Below are 18,679 nucleotides of genomic sequence, written 5' to 3'. Positions count from 1 at the left end.
GATTAAGAGGTCTCCTAAGAAAGAGCTCATCTCAAGTGAAAGGCAATTTAAGACTCACTTTCTTTGAATCTAAGACAATAGGCCTGCAACAGAGGGGACAACTGTGAGGATGCTGTGTCACTTGAGGTGTCTCCTTACCAGCTCCTATGCATCCACACATTCTCTAATCTCTCCAAGGTCATTAAAATCGCACAGTAGCATCAACAGATGCTACCGCAAAGGGGCCAGGACACTCTGGGTCGTGGGAGGCAGGCTGAGCAACACCATATCTCTGTTGCTGCAGGATACCAAGGCAGAGGACAAGGACTACAGGAGTGATCCCTGAGGATTCCAAGATTCCTTTAAAAGCTGGTTGAAATTCCACAAATGGGGTAGGAAAAGAACCAGAGAAATGATTGTGAATGTTGAGGGTATCAGTCTGTATTTCTATCTCTAACCTGATACGGTCAACAGGAAACCCAAGCTGCAGATTTAACTGGATATTTCAAAAATAATATTTATGCTTAAATTACTCATGTTCAATGGAATAATATGCTTACTGTGCATTAACTGGAACATGCTGTCATGTGTTCAAAATAGCAGTGTGAGGGCATCCATGAGAATGGTGCTGTGGACTTACTAGAATTTCACTTTAATACAAATGAACATAAGCAGACAAAAATAAGAACAAAATACACGAGTACAGCTACTAAAAAGTGACATGAAAATGAATATACTTTAAAATGGGCTAGTCAGAACTTGAAATGACAAAATGGGTCACCTTCTCTACATACTTCCAACGTGCTTGGCCGTCCCCTGCTGCAGAGGCTACCGTGCTGCATGACTCTGCCAAGTAATTTAAAGCAAAAAACAAAATAATGCAGGCATTTCTCTTAGGAAAATTTTACACATATCCACAAGATCACTATTTATTTTGTGTGAATGTGCAGATTTTGAAACTTGAATATTGTAGAAGATAACATCTAAAAAAACAAGCTGTTGCTGTTCCTGGTGTTCCTACAAAGGCAGATCTAGAACTTCAAAGTTCTGCTTGCGCAGCAATCCCAGGAGCAGCGATGGGAACAGAAGATTCACTGAATTCACTTAAGAATAGGAAACCTAAGGATGGTTGTTTGCAAGCTCCTTCTGCTCACTCAAAGTTCTGGACACACTGGATAGTTGGAATTGGGTGAAGGCAGGCATGGTAGGGGCAGGATCACTAGATAAGGTGTCTGATGACTTGGTTCAGTTGATCAAAAGCCAAATATCAGAGGAAAACAAAATCGTTAAGTTCTCTGAGTAACAAGAGGACCCAAGTTATCACAAAGACTAAATATGCATGCATATCTGCATGTGTGATCTGTACGTAAATATACATAGTTTACCAGAACCAGCCACTGGCAGGGCCCTGTGCTAACAAATAAAGAAAAAAAACATGAGGCACGTTGTTCATAGAATTCCAAGAAGCAAAGCAGAGCACTAAACCAAGCACAGGACCCTTCTAAATGTAAAGTCCTGTGTGACTGCACAGGTAGATGGCCCATGAAGCCAGCTCTGGGTGTACCATTCTGGGGAAGGGTACTCCTCAGAACAATCCTTTTGTAACTGTATAGCTAAATCCTCCAGAGACTCAGGAAATATTTGGCTGCATCTGAGATTGCATTATAACAAAAAGGAAGGAGGAATTCATATGCTAAAAAAGAAGCATCTCCTTTTACCAAATGACATGAAGAGAAAAAGACATCTTTTAAACTACAGAGCCTAACTACGAAGTAACATACTATATAGCTTTATATATTTTTCTTTATGTAATCTTCATACGCAATCCTAATAAGTGAATCTAAAAAATACTTTTTTTTCCACAAGTGAAAAAATTACAGATCTGAGAGGTTAAGAAACTTGATCATCATGGTTACACTATTTTTCTCTCGTAGGTCATTAATTCATTTGACAAGACTTATTGATCTCCTACTATCCCCTGGGAACTGAGACACTAGAGAGAAAACACCAAGACCAAAAAAAAAAAAAAAAAAAACAAAAAAACAAAATAAAACAAGAACTTATCTCTAATCCTGGAGTTTTGTGAGGAGAGACTAACATGAATAGAAAAAAAAAATGGTAAAATTAATGAGTTTTATAAAAAAGGTTGCCAGATTTAATAAATAAAAATTTGTTTTGCATAAACAACTACTAATGTTTTAGTATAAGTGTGGTTGAATGTTGGTGTTTCCCTCAAATTCATGTGTTAGAAACTTAATCCCCAAAGTGATAGTGTTAAGAAGTTTTGCCTTTTGGGAAGTGATTAAGGCATGAGGGCTTCACTTCACTGATGGAATTAGTACCCTTCCAAAAGAAGTTGAAGAGAGCTGCCTTATTCCTTCCACCATCTGAGGACATCTGTGAAGAATAGGCCTTCACCTGACACTGTACCTACTGGCACCTTGAACCTGGATTCCTAGCCTCCAAAATTATAAGCAGGACATCTCTGTCTCATTACAGCAGTTCAAAGAAACTAAGACAATATCCCATGAAATATTTTGAACATATTTATACTAAAAATGTTTTAATATTTATCAGAATTCAATTTTACCTATTTTGTATTTTCTCCAATAACTTCATTTATAAGGAAAAGTACACTGTTGTAGGGGAGGGAATTTTAACTTGACAACAGAGATTCAGAGGCTTCTCCAGAAAGGGAAAACTGGACTGAGATCTTTGAAAAATGTAAGTTGGTAGAGTGGAGGTAGGTTGAGGAAGGTGACAAAAGAAGACCAAATTTGAAGACTGCGGGTCTGTCAATGGTTTGGGAATTGATGATATGAAAGGAGGCTCTGGAAGTGAGCATGGGCCAGATCATCCAGCATTTTGAAGGCCATGTTAAGATTTTAGCCTTTGTCCCTCTAGACTGCACATGCTTTTTCCCTTCTTTGAAGAATGACTGTCCTCCCCACCACACTCAGTCCTCCTGACTTTTACCAAAGAAATTAGTCATCTTTAAGTCTGTTGTGGCACTAGAATGTGATTCTTTTGAAGCCTTCCAGAAGATACTTAGTAAATATTAACCAGAACAACACAGGTTAGGAAGTTAATGTGTTCTGAGTCCCCCTAGTACTAGTGGAAGTGCTTGCTCCTCATGTGTGCCCTCTAATGATAATATCCAACTGCTTGGTAGAGCTTGATAATCAGCATCTGCTGGGCCCAACCATGAAACCACTAACTTGAATGCCTAGGATGGAGTTCAGAAAAGTTCATTTAAACATGCTCCACAGAAAAGTATGTTGCACATGACTGAGAACCACTGGTTTATTTGGTTATTCTAAGATTTTAATTATAGGATTTTCAAATACTAGTAAAGGATAAGGGAAAGCACTTGGTCTCACTTGTCATAAATCTCACTGCACTTGTGAATTGTCAGAAGGCCTCAAGGTTGTCAGAAGACAGAAGCCCATCATTATAGTGTCAGTCCTAGTCATTTATATTATATGCTGTCTATTGGAAAGAGATATAACAAGCATGTTGTGCATTAGGTAGTCAACAATAAGTATTTAAAATGTCATGGCAAATGGATATATCTGCTTTATATTATGCTGAATTATTATTTTTCAAATTGGGTCTTTTAAAATGTTTTAATTCACAAAGTCTAGAATTTTATGAAAATTTTGAGTTTGAAAACTGTTTTAATTAGAAATTAGGGTCTTCTTATTCCTAAAGACATAATATAAAATCTAATAGGCCATTTTCTCTAAAAAAATGGAGCCTATAGCTCCATGTAAAATTTCAATGAGTTAATAAAAATAGTTCTTCCATTCTACTTATAAGCAAAGCTTAAATTTTTTAAAAAAAAATCTATATTTCTCTATTTCCTGAAGTGAAAGAATATTAGAACTAGAAAGCACCAATCATCAAGTCCATTCCAGTTCATTTATTCCTGGTTGTTCAATTTTTTCCAACGGGGGAAGCTATCACATGCAACTACTACTACCGTGGTGTTTTTATATCCCATAATGATATCTTTCTAGGGGTGGGGCTGTAGCTCAGTGGTAGAGCGTTTGCCTAGCACATGTAAGGCACTGGGTTCAATCCTCAACACCACATAAAAAATAAATAAAATAAAGGTATTGTGTCCATCTACAATTTTAAAAAATATTAAAAATAAAAAAATAAAATAAGATCTATTTCTAGCAAGAATTAAATAGTAATTTCTCAGCTATCTCAAATAAAGAAGCTCCTAATTTAATCCACTACAACATTTTACACAGGTTGCTCAATTGTGCTGAGTGAATAAGCAAAGCAAACCCCAAAACAATGCAGCAATATTGTATCAAAAACTCCACACAGGTGGGGAGGGGGCTGCCCCTCTCGGGTTTACAAACAGCCCTAATCTAAATGAGGAGCTGGTGTTAAAATGGACAAAGATATGTATCCCCGTGAAACTGCTTCAACAGAAATCTCGCGAAGGAACCAGGCAACATACTTGTGAATTGTAGGTTTATCCCTGGAAACAGCTGCATGGAATAAAAGGGTATTTTTACTTTCACTATCCACAGAAATCTCCCATTACTACCATAAGATGCATAAAAACATAGTGAACTGCTTAAGAAGGCATTTTGACAGATCAGATGTTTTTATTCATAAAACGTTATGAAAAGGTCTACTTAAGAGCTATTATTCCTAATTATAAGAAGGATTTTCTGCTATTCGTGATCATGTGATATTTGCACATTATGATGCCTTTTCAGTGATCTTGCATTTGGGAACGGCATCCTGTTCTCTGAAGCATTTTCCACATTTAAGGGATATGATAGTGGTAATAAGCAGATTTGTTTTTTCTAACCTAAAAGCTCTTAGGGTTTTGTTTTTTTTTTTCTAAACTAAAAGCTCTTCGGTCTGTTGCTCATACCAGAGAAACTACTTTCACTGTCCGTGGGTCATGAAAAATATACTTGATTTTTCCACAACATCACCAAAAACACTCAAAAATGATCCAGAGTTTCTTCCCATCCAGACAGCAGCTGACGTTGGATTTTATATTAGAATGTGAGGAAAAGCCTATTGTCTGCCTTTACTGACAATGAAGGGCAAATTTCATTAAAGGAACAATTCTGAGATATCTCTAATTTTTTAAAAAGGTAAAATAGTTTTCTTTTTCCTTGCAGGGACTTTATCTTATAATATATATATTTTTTCCATTTGTAGAGAATTTGTATTTCCAAAGGTTTCTGAAAAAAATCTTTTTTGTCCTCAACACAACACTGCAAGGTAAATCAGGACCTGGTTGAACTTTTTTATTTTCCCACATTTCTTAACTGTAAAGAAGGAACCCCAGCATAAATTGCCCAAGGCGACTTAACATAATATTTGGGAAAGTGAGAAATAGGATCATTGTCTCCAGGTTCCTTGATAACTGCTTCTCTCCCCCACTCATTCCCTGTCTCCCTCCTTCCTCAGCCCACTCCCTTCTTACAACATAGCACAGACTTGTAAATTTGGGCTCATTCATTAAAGCCTGTAGAAAAGCCTTTGTCACTGGCTTCCCAGAAAGTGGTCAAATAAACAAACAAACAAATAAATAAATAAAATGGAAGGTGGAATTTTTTTCTTAAATTTTCTATCCGGGAATGACGTATCAATAGTGTCTTTTTTTCATTTCTATTGTTATTGCTTTTTTTTTGTATCAATAGTGTTTTCAGCGCACTTTTCATGTTATAAAAGAGGAATGCGGCGTGTCGTTTTGTAAGCCATTCTTAAATCTCTTAGAGGCTAGTCCTCCAGGTAAAAATCCTTGACTGGTGAAGGAATAGATTGACACCGCAGAATCTCACGAATCTCAACACCGAAGCGTTCACATGGAAACTTGCCACGAGCACGAGGCCTTTTGGAACTTGCCATTGAAAAAGGAGTGAACTCTTTTTCAAGGGCTCAATGCGACGTTCTCCTCTAGGATTATGAATAAGAATTAAACGGAAACTACTTTTCGCCCTGTCAATCAGCTAAATATGAAGGGAGTTAAATACGTCTGCGAGAGCAGACAATCAGGGCATCTCTGTTGTGGCGCCTTAAAAGATGCCCCAACTCTTGGTCCCATGGGGAGCGCTCGGTCGCTGCGGCGCCTTCCCGGCACTGCGGCGCACTGCGGCGCCGCCTGCCTGCCAGCAGCCCTGGTCCTACTGGGTTTTCCTCCACGCGCCACGTTACTGCCCGCCCCCACCGCAGTCTGCCCCACAGCGAGGCCCCAAGGGTCGCTGTTGTCCGCGTCGAGGGCGCAGCAGGGCATCCATCACCAGAGAGCCTTTGACGCACATGCGCCAGCTCCCAGACGGAGACTCCGTCGCCTCCCCTAGGCCTCCACCCAGTCCCGCCCCTCGCGGCTCTGCATTTGCATCACTCGCACACGTAGAGGGTGACGCGAGCGCCCCCAGCGCGGGCAGTCCGGGCGGTACCTCCAACCCGGGTGACTCAGCTCCACCCCCTCCACCCCCGCGCGTGGCAACTGAGGTCCCCGCACGCCCACAGAAAAGCTCTGTATTGTGCATCTGCGGAGGGATGCCCGCTGCCCCGAACCAAGTTCATCCTCGAATTCTACGATCCTCCTGGGCCCAGGCAGAGGCGGTTCCCGCGCCACACTGGGGAAAAGTATTCCCAGTTCTAGAGCCCAGGCGGATGGGGGAAAGCCCACCAAGAGACAGTGTCAGTCAGATGGGTTGGCTTATCGCCTCCACTTCCCCCCTTACCATCTGAAATGATCGGGGGTGGGGTATTATTTACTGGGGATGGTCCCTCTTCCCTGCCCAACTTCATACTCATTTGTCTACTTCGCTGTGCCCAACGCACAGTCAGCACTCGATAGGTTTTTGCCCATCGAAGGCGATGTGTAGAGATTTGCAGGCTCTCACAAAGAGCCATAGCCCCGCGGGTTTCCCTGCTCTCCATTCTTCTGCTCTCTTGCAGACACTGGACCGAGGCTTCGGGAATTTATGTGGAAGAGTTTGAAAATTCACGGTGTTTCTTTCAGGCTCCTGCAGCGCCTACTGCGGCGGCCACTGCTCTCCCGCCACCCTCACGTCTGCAGAGGGATCCCCGCTGAAAAGTTAAGCCCAAGGCTGCGGTGAGAGCTGAGCGCACAGGTTGGACACCCACCCGGCGGCTCTTGGATGCTTGTTTTGAATCAACCTCCCCTTGCGGGTGAAAGCACCTAAGGAAAGGAGTGTGGAGATCCCTGCAGATGCTGCCCCCGCATCCCAGAGCTGCCCACCCACATCCCCCGGGAATCCCGGATAAAAGTGCGCCCGCATTCCTGACCTACCCCAATGAACCAGGGCTCACTCCATCTGCTTTACTCCGACTTTCAATGCCCCACTCCAGCAAAGGCGACCACCCGGTAGCCCCAGGCACCTGCAGCCGTTTTGCTGGGGCCAGGTGGGGCAAAGTTGAGCTTCTGCGAGGCTGCAAAAAGTTCCCCACGCTGCAACGCCCGGTCTCCTGGTCCGAAAGGGAAATCTAGCAGAGCACAAAGTCTCGCCACTGCCAAGGACCCCTCACTCACCGCTCTAGCTGCCAGGGACCCCCTTCCCTGAGTGGTGTCAGCTCTGCAGCCGTCGCCTCGCGGGGGCCGCTCCGGCTCGCTTCCCGGGGCCGCCTCCGTCTGTTACTCTCTCCTGCAGCGCGCGGAGTGGTGACTCCTCGGAGCGTGTCAGAGGCGAGAGGAGGGGCGGGAAAGTGGCTCCGGGCTTGCACGCTGCGGTCCTTCTCCTCCTCCTTCGCCCGCCTTCCCCCGCCCCCCCGTACTGCAGTGCCGGGCGGCGGCGTGTAGAGAGTACAAGCGATGCGCAGGGAGGGAGTCACCGTGCGCGATGGAGGAGGGCTCAGCGCACGACTCGGCTTGCTGGGGGAAGTCGGGGTGCCGAGGCACCGCTGTGGGATGCGAGACTGAAGCAAGGTGGTGGTGGCAAGGCCACATCCAAATAGCGGATACTTTGGAGGAAGTCAAGATTCCGAGTTTGTAGCAGGGGAAAGGGACGACAGTCCTTAATTAGTCACCCGAGTGTGACTGTGCCTTACGCAGTTGGCGGCGCCCCGGGACAGGTCCGGCAAGATGCAAGGGAATTTTGACTGCTGGACCTGGCTAGTAACCGGAAAAAAGAGTGTGCCGCCTATTTAGGGGTGCGTGACTGACTTGTTAACTTTGATTTGGCTTACAGGAAGTCACCAAGCTGATCTAGGTTGCCCATTTTCCCCACCCCCATTTCCCACGCCGGCGTACAAGTCGAGAAGAAACTTGAGGCGCAGCAGGAGCAGACAGAACACCAGCTAGGGCTAGGCAGTCAGACTCGATATTTAAATTTTAAAAAATCCAGGAGAATGGGGTTAGATGACTGAAACTTATTCATTCAAGGACACACCCAAGCCTGGCGCGCCCACCCCACCACAGCACTGGCAGCACTGGAAGGCGTTGCCTGCTCGGATGCCTTGCCCCCAACCGGCACCCGAACGCTGAGGGTAGCTGGGCATTCCCTGGTCCTTTGACCCTGCCAGCTCCATTCTCACAAGGAACCCAGTGTGGTATGAAGCGTCAGCACAGGCGTATGCTTTCCCGCAATCATTACTCCTACAATGGTGACCTGAAGTGAGACAAAGTGTGGCGCCAGTGTAGGCTGCAGTGGGTGGAACTCACACACATCGTCCCTCAGCGAATGTATTCCATCCATGTAATGGATGATTGAATGGAGGGGTGAATGGATGGTTGTGTGGATATAAATACAAGCATGGAAATGTGCTGGAGAAGAACTATGGGGCTCCTTGAGGCTGGAGCCTTCTGCTCAGAGAAGCTGGTGGGGACGATGTAGTCAACCTAGTGTGGAGCTGTAACCCGAGCTTTCTGACTTGGATTGTGCCACCATAGAGGATTCTGTGGAGAGTAGAAAATGGAGACATCCCTTAGTCTCCCACTTTTCCTTTTCTGCAGTTCAGGCACTCGGAACTCCCAATTAGGATCCTCCTGCCCTGCTGAGCCTACACTTCCTAGTTGATCTTTGAAAGCCTGCAGTTTGCTACCATGTTTGAAGTTGCAAGATAGTCAAAGCTACACAAAAATTAGTGACCATGTTCATTTGCACATCGTGGATCTTTCTTCATGTGGATTCTAAAATGATTGCGTTGCTACCATATGAAGGAATATACCACAGGAGTGCATGTGAATGAAGCACTGGAAATAATATTGTGAAATTGAAAAATCATAACTCTTACCTGAATTCTTCACTTTTTATATGTAAAATCTTGAGATCTCTACTGCAAATAATGTACTTTAATTCATTCAGTTCCTAAATGGATACCTTCCTGAGCACCTGTCCCCCAAAGTCACAGAATAATGCTTTATTTCTGATTCCAGGGTCCTGTCAGGTACACTTCTTAAACCCAGGTCTCTTGGATCCTCCACTAAGATGATTCTTATTCTTGTTGTCAAGTGTAAGAAAATGTTTTCTTTCTAAAAACACTTGTCTTGTAGGAACTGACAAGGATAAAGATGTATACTTACCCCGTCCCCAAACATCTCAGTGCTTTTCCTGCAAATCAGGGAGTTTATTCCTCAACATAGAATGTCTTTGTGATGCTAGAATGCAAGCCATCCTAATGTGCATCAAAGATCTGTTTTTGTATCTGCAAAGTGGTTTTTTAATATATATATTTTAAATTGTAAATGGACCCAATACCTTTATTTTATTATTTATTTTTATGTGGTGCCAAGGATTGAACACAGTGCCTCACGCATGCTAGGCAAGAGTTTCCTCACTGAGCTACAATCCCAGCCCCTGCAAAGTGGTTTTATAAAAGCAATTTGCTCCAAGTACAGATGCTGTGGTAATTAAATATTATAATACACACAAGAAGCACAGTGCCCTAGTACATAGTTGGCAGAGAAAAAATATAAGTTATCCTTCCCCTTTCAATGGTCAGAGCAAGGTTTTCCAAAAGCAGCACTGTGGAGCATCAGTCCTATAAGATGTTCTGCAAACCTGAGTAGTGCCTGGCTTCTACCACAGAAATCTAGAGAGACCATGCTTTTGGAATAAGTCCACACACCCTCCAGTTCTCCTCACCTCCACCTCGAGGTGTCAGTAGCAAGGCACAGACACCTACCCTTCTTATTCCCAACACAGCTTCTCTAACACCGCATTTCTTGAGTCCATCAGTGTTCATTTCATTAAGTGTTCATTTCCTATCAGAATGGACATTACCCTGAATGTCCATTAATATATCATGAGAAACCCCAGAATTTCAAATGTGTTTCTCATCTCCCACTTGTAAATGCTTCCAGGTTTGGCACATCCTGTATTCTAGAATTCAATCTATCACTAGTAAAAAGTCTCATATGTCAACCCTTTGCCTCCTTATTCTAACAGAAACTTGGTTTTGCTCTTGAATCAGGCTGCGCCCTGCACATCTCAAATGGTGGCTTTCTTTTTTCATCCCCAGGTCTTGCATTGCAATGTCTAGAGGTAGGAAAATATTAACCTTTCACATTTCATTATTGCTTATAGAACATTCTTCATCCTTTCTCCCTAAAACCTACTTTGAATCTCCCTTCGTTAGATTATCTACTCGTTACTCACAAATGCTGCTGTTGTGTTCAGACCAAATACCCCAAAGAATGGCAGAGCTGCCCACTATAGGGTGATTATTCTATGAGGGCAGTTTAGCAAGTAGATTACTCTGGTGGCTGGTATCTCCTTTCCTTCCCCAAACTGTGAGAGATTGGCCACCAAAATGGTGCTGATGCAGTGGGTTTGAGTAACTCTTATTGTACTGAGACCACCCCCCCATCTCCCACAGTTCCACTTTCCTGTTATTATTTGATAATAAAGCCCAAGATCCAAACAAGGTCCAACACACATTGCATTTGGTTGATATGCTTTTTAAATTTCTCTTCATCAGCTGGTTCATGCTCCCTCTTTTCACCCCTTACAATTAACTTTTGTTAGAACATTTGTCCAGTAGAGTTTTCTACAGCTTGGATTTTTGCTGATTGTATTCCTAATATGTTGTTTAAATGTTCCTATAATCTAGAAAATTATCAGAGTCAGCTTTTTTTTTTTTTTTTTTTTTTTTTTTTTTTTTTATAAAACTACTACCTAGGTGTTAATGTGTCCTTCCATTAGGAGGCATATACTATCTAATTGTTTCTTTTTGTGATGTTAGCAGTTATCGATGATTATAGCTGTTGATTCACTATTTTGTTCAGATTTTGCCAAATGATAATATTCTAATGAATACTTCTCAAACACTCATCCTCCTATCCTTTTCAAAAATGTGTGATAGCAAGCTGGGATTGTAACACAGTGGTAGAGGACTTGCCTAGCATGTGTGAGGCACTGGGTTCAACTCTCAGCACCACATCAAAATAAATAAATAAAATAAAAGTCCATTGACAACTAAAAGAATATTTTAAAAAATGCTTGATAGCAATATGATCAAGTAGTCTTTTGAGTCAAGGAATAGAAGACACAATATAGGACTTGCACAAGTTATTAAATCTAATAGGGGAGGCACTGCCCACTGTCCACCATAAGCAACCTTAGTCAACTTTCTCTCACTATAACAAAATACCCAATATAATAAATTTATACAGATAAAACATTTATTTTGGCTCAGTAGAGGTTCCAGTCCATAACAGATAGGCTCCATTGCTTTGGGCTTGGTGGCAAGGCAGCACATCATGGTAGAAATGTGTAATGGAGCTGATCCACTTACTTCATCATGAACCAGGGAGCAAAAAGAGAATGAGGAAGAGGCCAGGCACAGTACCCTTTCGGGCACATTCTTAGTGTTCTAAGGATCTCCTACTAGGCACCATCTCTCATAGGTTCTACGACCTTCCAATAGTGCCACCCTGAAGACCAAGCCTTTAACACCTGGGCATTTGAGGGACACTCAAGATCCAAACTACTGCACAAAAAAGGTTTACCTTATTAGTAAGAGAAGTTGAAAGTGGATCCTTTCTATCACTACCATTGTAGGGGACTGATAATGCTTCCTTAATGTAGACTAGAGAGCGTGAGAATGTGGGTATGGAGCAGGGTAAGAAACACCTGCCCAAGAAATTTTAATAGAATGAAAGTCAGAAGATTTGCATCCCCAATTTCTCATTAAATTGCAAATTCTGTTTAATGTTGGACTGGGAATTTCTCAGGACTCAGGCAGTAAGAAATACACATGCTTTCTGGAGGGGCCCTCCTTCATCCTAGACTTCAAAAAACTACAAGTTTTAGTGAAAGTTAGAATATAATGAAGTACAAAAGATAACTGAACACGAGGAAGCATAGAACCATGAAGGAGTACCAGCAGATATCTCAGAAGAAACTCCAGTCCCTCTCTAAGCAAAGACTAGATGTTGAAATTACTACTTCTAGTAATTATGACATTATTGAAAAAAGAAGATAAGCTGGAAAGTATTTGCAGACAATAGGAAACTATATTATATCAACCAAATGACCAATTATATTTGAAAAAACACCCAATACCAACATCCAGTCCACCTTCCACACATACACACACCTTATTCTTTCCTTAAAGGACCCTGATTTTATTAGGGATTCACCATTTTTTAGAGTGCTCACATATATCTAACAATACAGTTTTATATAGAATGCAAAGATCATTTTCCTTACTATTTAAGGAAAGGATAGAAATAATGTAGAACTTCTACTTACAGATCCATCACATAGTCAAATTTAACTTTTAAGTTGATGCATTCCAATTTGTTTAGAGTTTAAAGCTTCACTAGCAATTATCAGAAGAGGAAAACGTACATAAATTGGTTTATATCACTGATTGAAAAATTAATGCGAGAAATACTAAATAAAATTTAATAAGGTCTCATGTGCCCTGAAGGAGGTGAGGCCTGACTTGGACGGGTTATTTCCCTGAACAAATTATCTTCCATTTGGCACGTCTGTGACTGCAGGATCATTAATCATCAGTTCTCTTTCTATCAGACATGGTACTACCAATCTCCTTTACTTGATAGCAAGGTTTGTAAAGATTCATAAAAATAACTGCAAAATTGAAAAATGCACCCTTCTTTTTAGCTGCAAGATAGGCTTCTTTTACTAGTCAGTTCTTTCAATAGTGTGTCCATCCAAGAATAGATGTGCACCTCAATGGAACAGGGGAAAACGTGTCCATTCTATAGTGGTGGCTGCCATAGATGATAAAATAATAAAGACCCATAGCAGCAGCAGGCAAACCTTCTCTTGGCAGATGGGTTTTTCGAACTATTTCTTAAATTCTCCTTGGTAATATGAGACTCCACTGCCATCTTTATTTTATAACTCTGGGAAATGTTCACTCAGACTTCTGAACCCATAAATACCTGAGACCCACCATTTTTCACATGGTCCTGTGTTATCGGGACCAGCCCCATTATACTCTGTCCCAAATTGGTCATGTAGTTTCTTGCTCCTTTCCAGTGATTGGTCTGGGTGTGGACATGTTACATAATTCTGGTCTGTGGCACATGAAGGGATGATTTCTAGAGAGCTTTTGGGAAAATTCTTAACCCCTGAAGATAGAAATAAAAATAAAAAAGTCCTATTTCTGTTTTCAGGTATTATGGTGTCTGAATGTGACATATAGAACTTCTGTAAATGTTTTACAATCCATGAAAAGGAGAGTCTAAAAACAAAACACATAATGGATGTAAGGACCAAGTGAATTTTGGAGAAGTGGAACCAGAGACTGGTGTACTACATCTGGAATATCCTACTTCTGTTGTGTGATTATAAATTTCCTTAAAAAAAAGGTCCTTGCAGCCAGGCATGGCGGCACATACCTATAATCCCAGCAGCTCAAGAGCCTGAGGCAGGAGGATCGTGAGTTCAAAGTCAAGCTCAGCAAAAGTCAACCTCAGCAAAAGCCAGGCACTAGGCAACTCAGTGAGACCCTGTCTCTAAATAAAATACAAATAGGGCTGGGGATGTGGTGCAGTGGTCAAGTGCCCTGAGTTCAGTCCCCAGTACCAAAAAAAAAAAAAAAAAAAGAAAGAAAGAAAAAACCTCAGTGTAAGTCAGAGCCTTTTGCTCCCAGTGAAAACTTTCTTACACTATACTCCTCAGTTCTAAGAGTGCCTAGTATATGGTACCTACTCAACATGTGTCTTCTAATTTGAGTTGAACCATGTGCTGCACTCCTTTCTGTGAAGAAAACATGAAAACTGTCTACAGCTGTCATTTCCTACCTATCTAGCACAGTTCCTGGATCATAGATGTTTGACAAATATCTGCTTGAAGCCAGCATAGTTTCAGGATCTTAGAAAAAAAGAAAAAAGGAAACTTTAGGAGTTCAGATGGAAGACGGAAAATAAGAGAGGGAAAATAAGTCAGTGAAAACTCAATACTGTTCAAATGGTCAAGAAAGAAGTGGCCTCAGGCAAGGTCGGGGAAAGAGATTCTGAAGAGGTCTCTAGCCTCCTCTGGTGGCTCAGAAGGGAAGGCAGCGTGTCACATGAGACTCTGTGGTAAGGTTGTGATGGAGGAATGGCCACAAGAGATGTTCCTTGGTAGGAAGAGGCAGAATTTGAAGTCTGGAAAACTTTCTTATGAAGGAGAGAAATGAATTTCAGGAAACTCTGAGGAATTTGGATCTATACCCTGGATGTCTCCATGGGGCCATAATTGTCCCCCTCTGTGTAGTTTATTTCTATGTTATTTGCATACCTAGAATAAGGTCATTTGTATAACTCAGAAAATGTCTAGCTTCAGAGCATGCATCTACTGATAAGATGATATAGAGAGAAGTATTCTGAGGTTTCGGTCCCAGAAGAGAAGTCCCTGATATCTGAATGGTGGTAGAGAAGACTGAAGCCACCTCACATAACATTGTGGCATCTCAGTGATTTGGTTTGAAATGCCCAGAAAAGTGCAGTGGTGAGTAGGGAATTTGCCTGCTCCAAATCTCACTGAGTGAGTGCCCCCGAGTAAATGCAAACTCTTTGGCCTGTCCCAGAGGAAGCACGAAACAACTATGGGCCAGGATGGGTTCACCAGAATAGCCTCTGTCACTCAGAGCTTGCACAAAGGACCAAGAACCCTCAATCCATAGGGATGGGAGTCAATGGATAAGGATTTACTCCTCACCCACTGAAGGATGATTCTGAGGAATATCCTGTACAGTCTTCTGGAAGGTCTTTAGTGGGATAGCAGGTCTTTAGTGTTCATAGCAGCCACTGTCTTAGAAATTTACCCTTTACTGACTTTCCTCCTCTCCCTGCCTAACATTCCCACTTGCTAACTATACTTCATGGGATCATTTCTCCAGTGAACTATATGCACTCCAGCCATGTAGAGATGTCAGTAATCTGGTTCCAGTTTCCCTTTCAAGTCCCTTACCTCAATATTCCCAGTCTGAATCTTGTACCTCAGATATTCTGGACTAACGGTTATACCCCAAAGACTCGCCAAGCTTCCCTACCTCTGTGTAGTTACTCATGCCATACCCACTGCTTGGAATACTAAATGCCACCTTTTCTCCTGCACCTTTGCCAACCATTCTAGGAAAACTGTCCTCCCCAGTTCCATTCTCTGATGGCTTTTAAGTTCAACTGCATAAGTAGCCCTCATCACTCACCAGTTTTGTTATGAATAATTCTACCTCATTTTCTTCAGTGTAACAACTTTTTAGGGCAAGGACATTAGGTCCTGTACAATGTTAAATCCCACAGATTTCATCACACAATGCTTTCTATATGAAAGCTCCTAAATACCTTTTGTATATATGTTCAAACATTTAATGAATCTTTTACATTCTTTAACTCTGCTTTCCTAAATAAGGATTATTAAGGGTCTTTCCATATGAGGGATTCATTTTAAATTCTGCAAACCTTCTTTGGAGGGTTAGCAGCACAGTATTCTGAGAAATTCCCTGCTTTCTTACAGCTTTCATCTGATTTAGATTAAAAAAACACAGACACCCACAGTGTGGCAAGAGTAATCCCTGAATTTCTCTCCTCTTTTTCCTTGTGACTTCTACTGCTGCTCTAAGTATTACAGAAAGTGTTATGATATAAGATCCTCTGTGTCTAAATGATTTATAGCTCAAATCTGAATATTCCCATTGGGTCTTCCATATTTATACTGGTTGGATTTTCCTTTTTAACATTCTACCACAGGTCTGTTAATGTATTGGGTTCTATTAAATTATTTTTCTGCTCAAGGGAGAATTATTGTTTCCATGTTTGGAACTTGTCTTGCATAATCTTTTTGCTCCAAATTAGTGTTCTAACACTCAGCTTTTCTATTTTAATAATAGACATGCTGATTTCCCTGTATGGTCAAGCTATTAAAAATGCATGTAGTAAGCTCTTGGGAAGTTGGGTTCACTTCTATTTTTAGCATTATCCGTAGGTATTAGTGCTGACCAACTTTTGGGTCACGAATGGCTTCTTATTTTAAGAAGCAACAACACTGTGAATGTTAATGATGGAAACATTGGTATAAACAGTTTGTTTAATTTATGTTTCACCTTCTCTACACTTAAAGTTGTTCCTGTTGATAAAAATTATAAAGATTACCCATGGCCACACTTTACCCAGTCTCAAGAAGAGGTTTCTGATAACTTATTACCTTATTATATTATAACAATGCATTCTATATGTATCCAAAACCTTTCATGATGCAATTTGAGCTCATTTTTATATAAATGGACAGCCATTTGGTTTGGTTCCTGAGGGAATGAGATGAAGCTTGATGCTTCTTTTCCACATACCTGCCAAAGATTCTCTGCAAACCCCAAGGAATTGAATTCCCACTTTTATGATGATAAAGTCAAATCAAGCTCATAAAAGGTTATTTTTCCATTCCAAGAGAAGGAATTGGAAGACTTCTTTCAGTATTAGTTCTAAGCTGTAGTTGACAAAAAGTTCTGTGTTTGGGGCTATGCAACCCTTGCCAGTTCTATTGTCTCAATCATCCCACAAGAAATGGAGTCATGTTATTAAGGAAAGCCCTAAATATATGGGGACTCCATCTTATCTCTTTGGATCATTACCTCAGATGGCACCTTAATGCTGTGTAATTCCTCTTTCTAAAAGAGCTGGTTCATCTCTGAAGACTTTCCAGGGATATAGATATAGGGATCACTTGGAGGAACATATGTTGACCCAGAATTTCCTTTTCAAAAACATCTATTAAAACATAAATCTCAGATTGTCCTAGAGGCAATGCAGAAATGGCATGGGAATTATCACGTGTTCTAGATCATTGATTCCCAAAATGTTCAGTGAGGAGTTTAGCTTGGCATGTCATTCAGACAGATTCAGACAGAGGACCACAGAGAACAGTTTTCATAAAGTACCAGAAGATGGCTAAAACTTGGCAGGTTGGCTAGTTGTTATCTTGGTAAACTTCAATTTCTGAAACTACCTTCTACCTGCTACCCTTTCAGAAGAAAAAGTTCAAACACCCTGGTATGCAGAGCTCAGAGGTCAGTGCAAACAGACAATGCTCTTGAAGGTGATTGTGCTGAGACCTTAGAGTACCAAGGAAAGCAGAGATTCATTTTCTTATTTACAAAGAACATCTGGATTCATCTCAGGAGAGAAGAAAATGAATTACCACCATCACAAGTTTCTCCCTGTATACTTAGAGAAGGCCTTGGTTTCAGGGATAGACATCTGCCTGACAGAATAAGTCCTGGGCATGAAAACACAGGTCCAATTGTCTCCTTGGTATGAAGTGAGGGCACCTCTACTTCCTTTTACCTGGAAACACCTGCATATACACAGGGACTTGTTGAGGTCAGTAGGTTGGCAGAACTCTGCCTGGACCATAGGCAGGTGGACAGCAGAGCTCTGATTGGAGTTCAGGCTGGTGAAATCGCTAGAAACGCAGGGCACTATGCCTGATCTCCCCTCCCAGATGAGAGAAGTCTGTCATCCTGCTTGTGGGCCAGGACCCTATGGACCTGGGTTGGTCTCAGGTGTGGGATAGGACTGTGGGTTAGGTTGGTCTGCAGGCTGAAGAGCATGAAGAATAATCTAAGAGGCAGTTCCAGGAATGTAGCCAGAATGACCAGCCACCTGACAGTACAATCAAGGCACCAATCCAAAGGGGTTGCACAGAGCCAGAATCCAGACATGAGGCCTGTGTTAGGATGGGAACAGCAAACAATGATCCTGAGACTAAGACCAAAGAAGGATGAGACACTGGAGGAAAACAAAATCATAGGAAGAACTAAAGAACCAGACTTTCTGGGAAAGTCAGAAGGCAGGAAATAGCTGAACTCTCAGGAGCCCCTTCTAAACAAGTCAGCTGTCTCTGCCTTTAGATCTGGTGTCGCTAGCCTGGAATTCCCAAGAGAGTCTGAAAGGCCAAACCAGGGGTGCATGATAAGTACAGAGTTGAGCCAAGGGTATGCTGATTGACATGCTCACCAGGACTACAGTGAATGAATGTGAGGACAGGGGCAATTCTTCTGTGTAGGACAAAATGAGAGCTCTCCATTACAGAGCAGCATAATGACAATCAGGGTATGGGAGGCTTGGCAGGAAGGCAGAGTACAACATGGAGAGATGCCCTGAGGCCATGGTCACTGTAGCACTCTTGGGTCCCAGTCAGGCTGAGGATGGAGCCATGAGGGGAGCTGCTTTGACAGATGGAGCGGACATCAAGTCAGACAGATGGCTTGTAAGAGGACAGCAGCCCCTGTCCTC

The 18,679-nt window shown here is 42.0% G+C and overlaps 1 protein-coding gene and 1 long non-coding RNA gene across 3 annotated transcripts in view; one reads left to right on the top strand and one right to left on the bottom strand.

Moving 5' to 3' along the window:
* The window catches only part of SV2C (synaptic vesicle glycoprotein 2C), a 255,087-nt gene extending 247,444 nt beyond the window's left edge, over window positions 1-7,643 (bottom strand). Inside the window, exon 1 of one of the 2 annotated variants that reach the window (XM_079145201.1) lies at window positions 7,283-7,643. The gene's annotated coding sequence lies outside the window, so the exon portion shown is untranslated. The remainder of the gene's footprint in view (window positions 1-7,282) is intronic. The other variant, XM_079145200.1, reaches the window with a different exon arrangement.
* The window catches only part of LOC306664408, a 1,052,029-nt gene that overhangs the window by 851,590 nt on the left and 181,760 nt on the right, over window positions 1-18,679 (top strand). The gene's annotated exons all lie outside the window — the stretch shown is intronic.

The sequence above is a fragment of the Sciurus vulgaris genome (genome assembly GCF_902686455.1).
Source record: "Sciurus vulgaris genome assembly, chromosome: 6".
Lineage (NCBI taxonomy): Eukaryota > Metazoa > Chordata > Mammalia > Rodentia > Sciuridae > Sciurus > Sciurus vulgaris.
The sequence above is the reverse complement of the archived record's forward strand: the minus strand, read 5'-3'. Positions and strand labels throughout refer to the sequence as shown.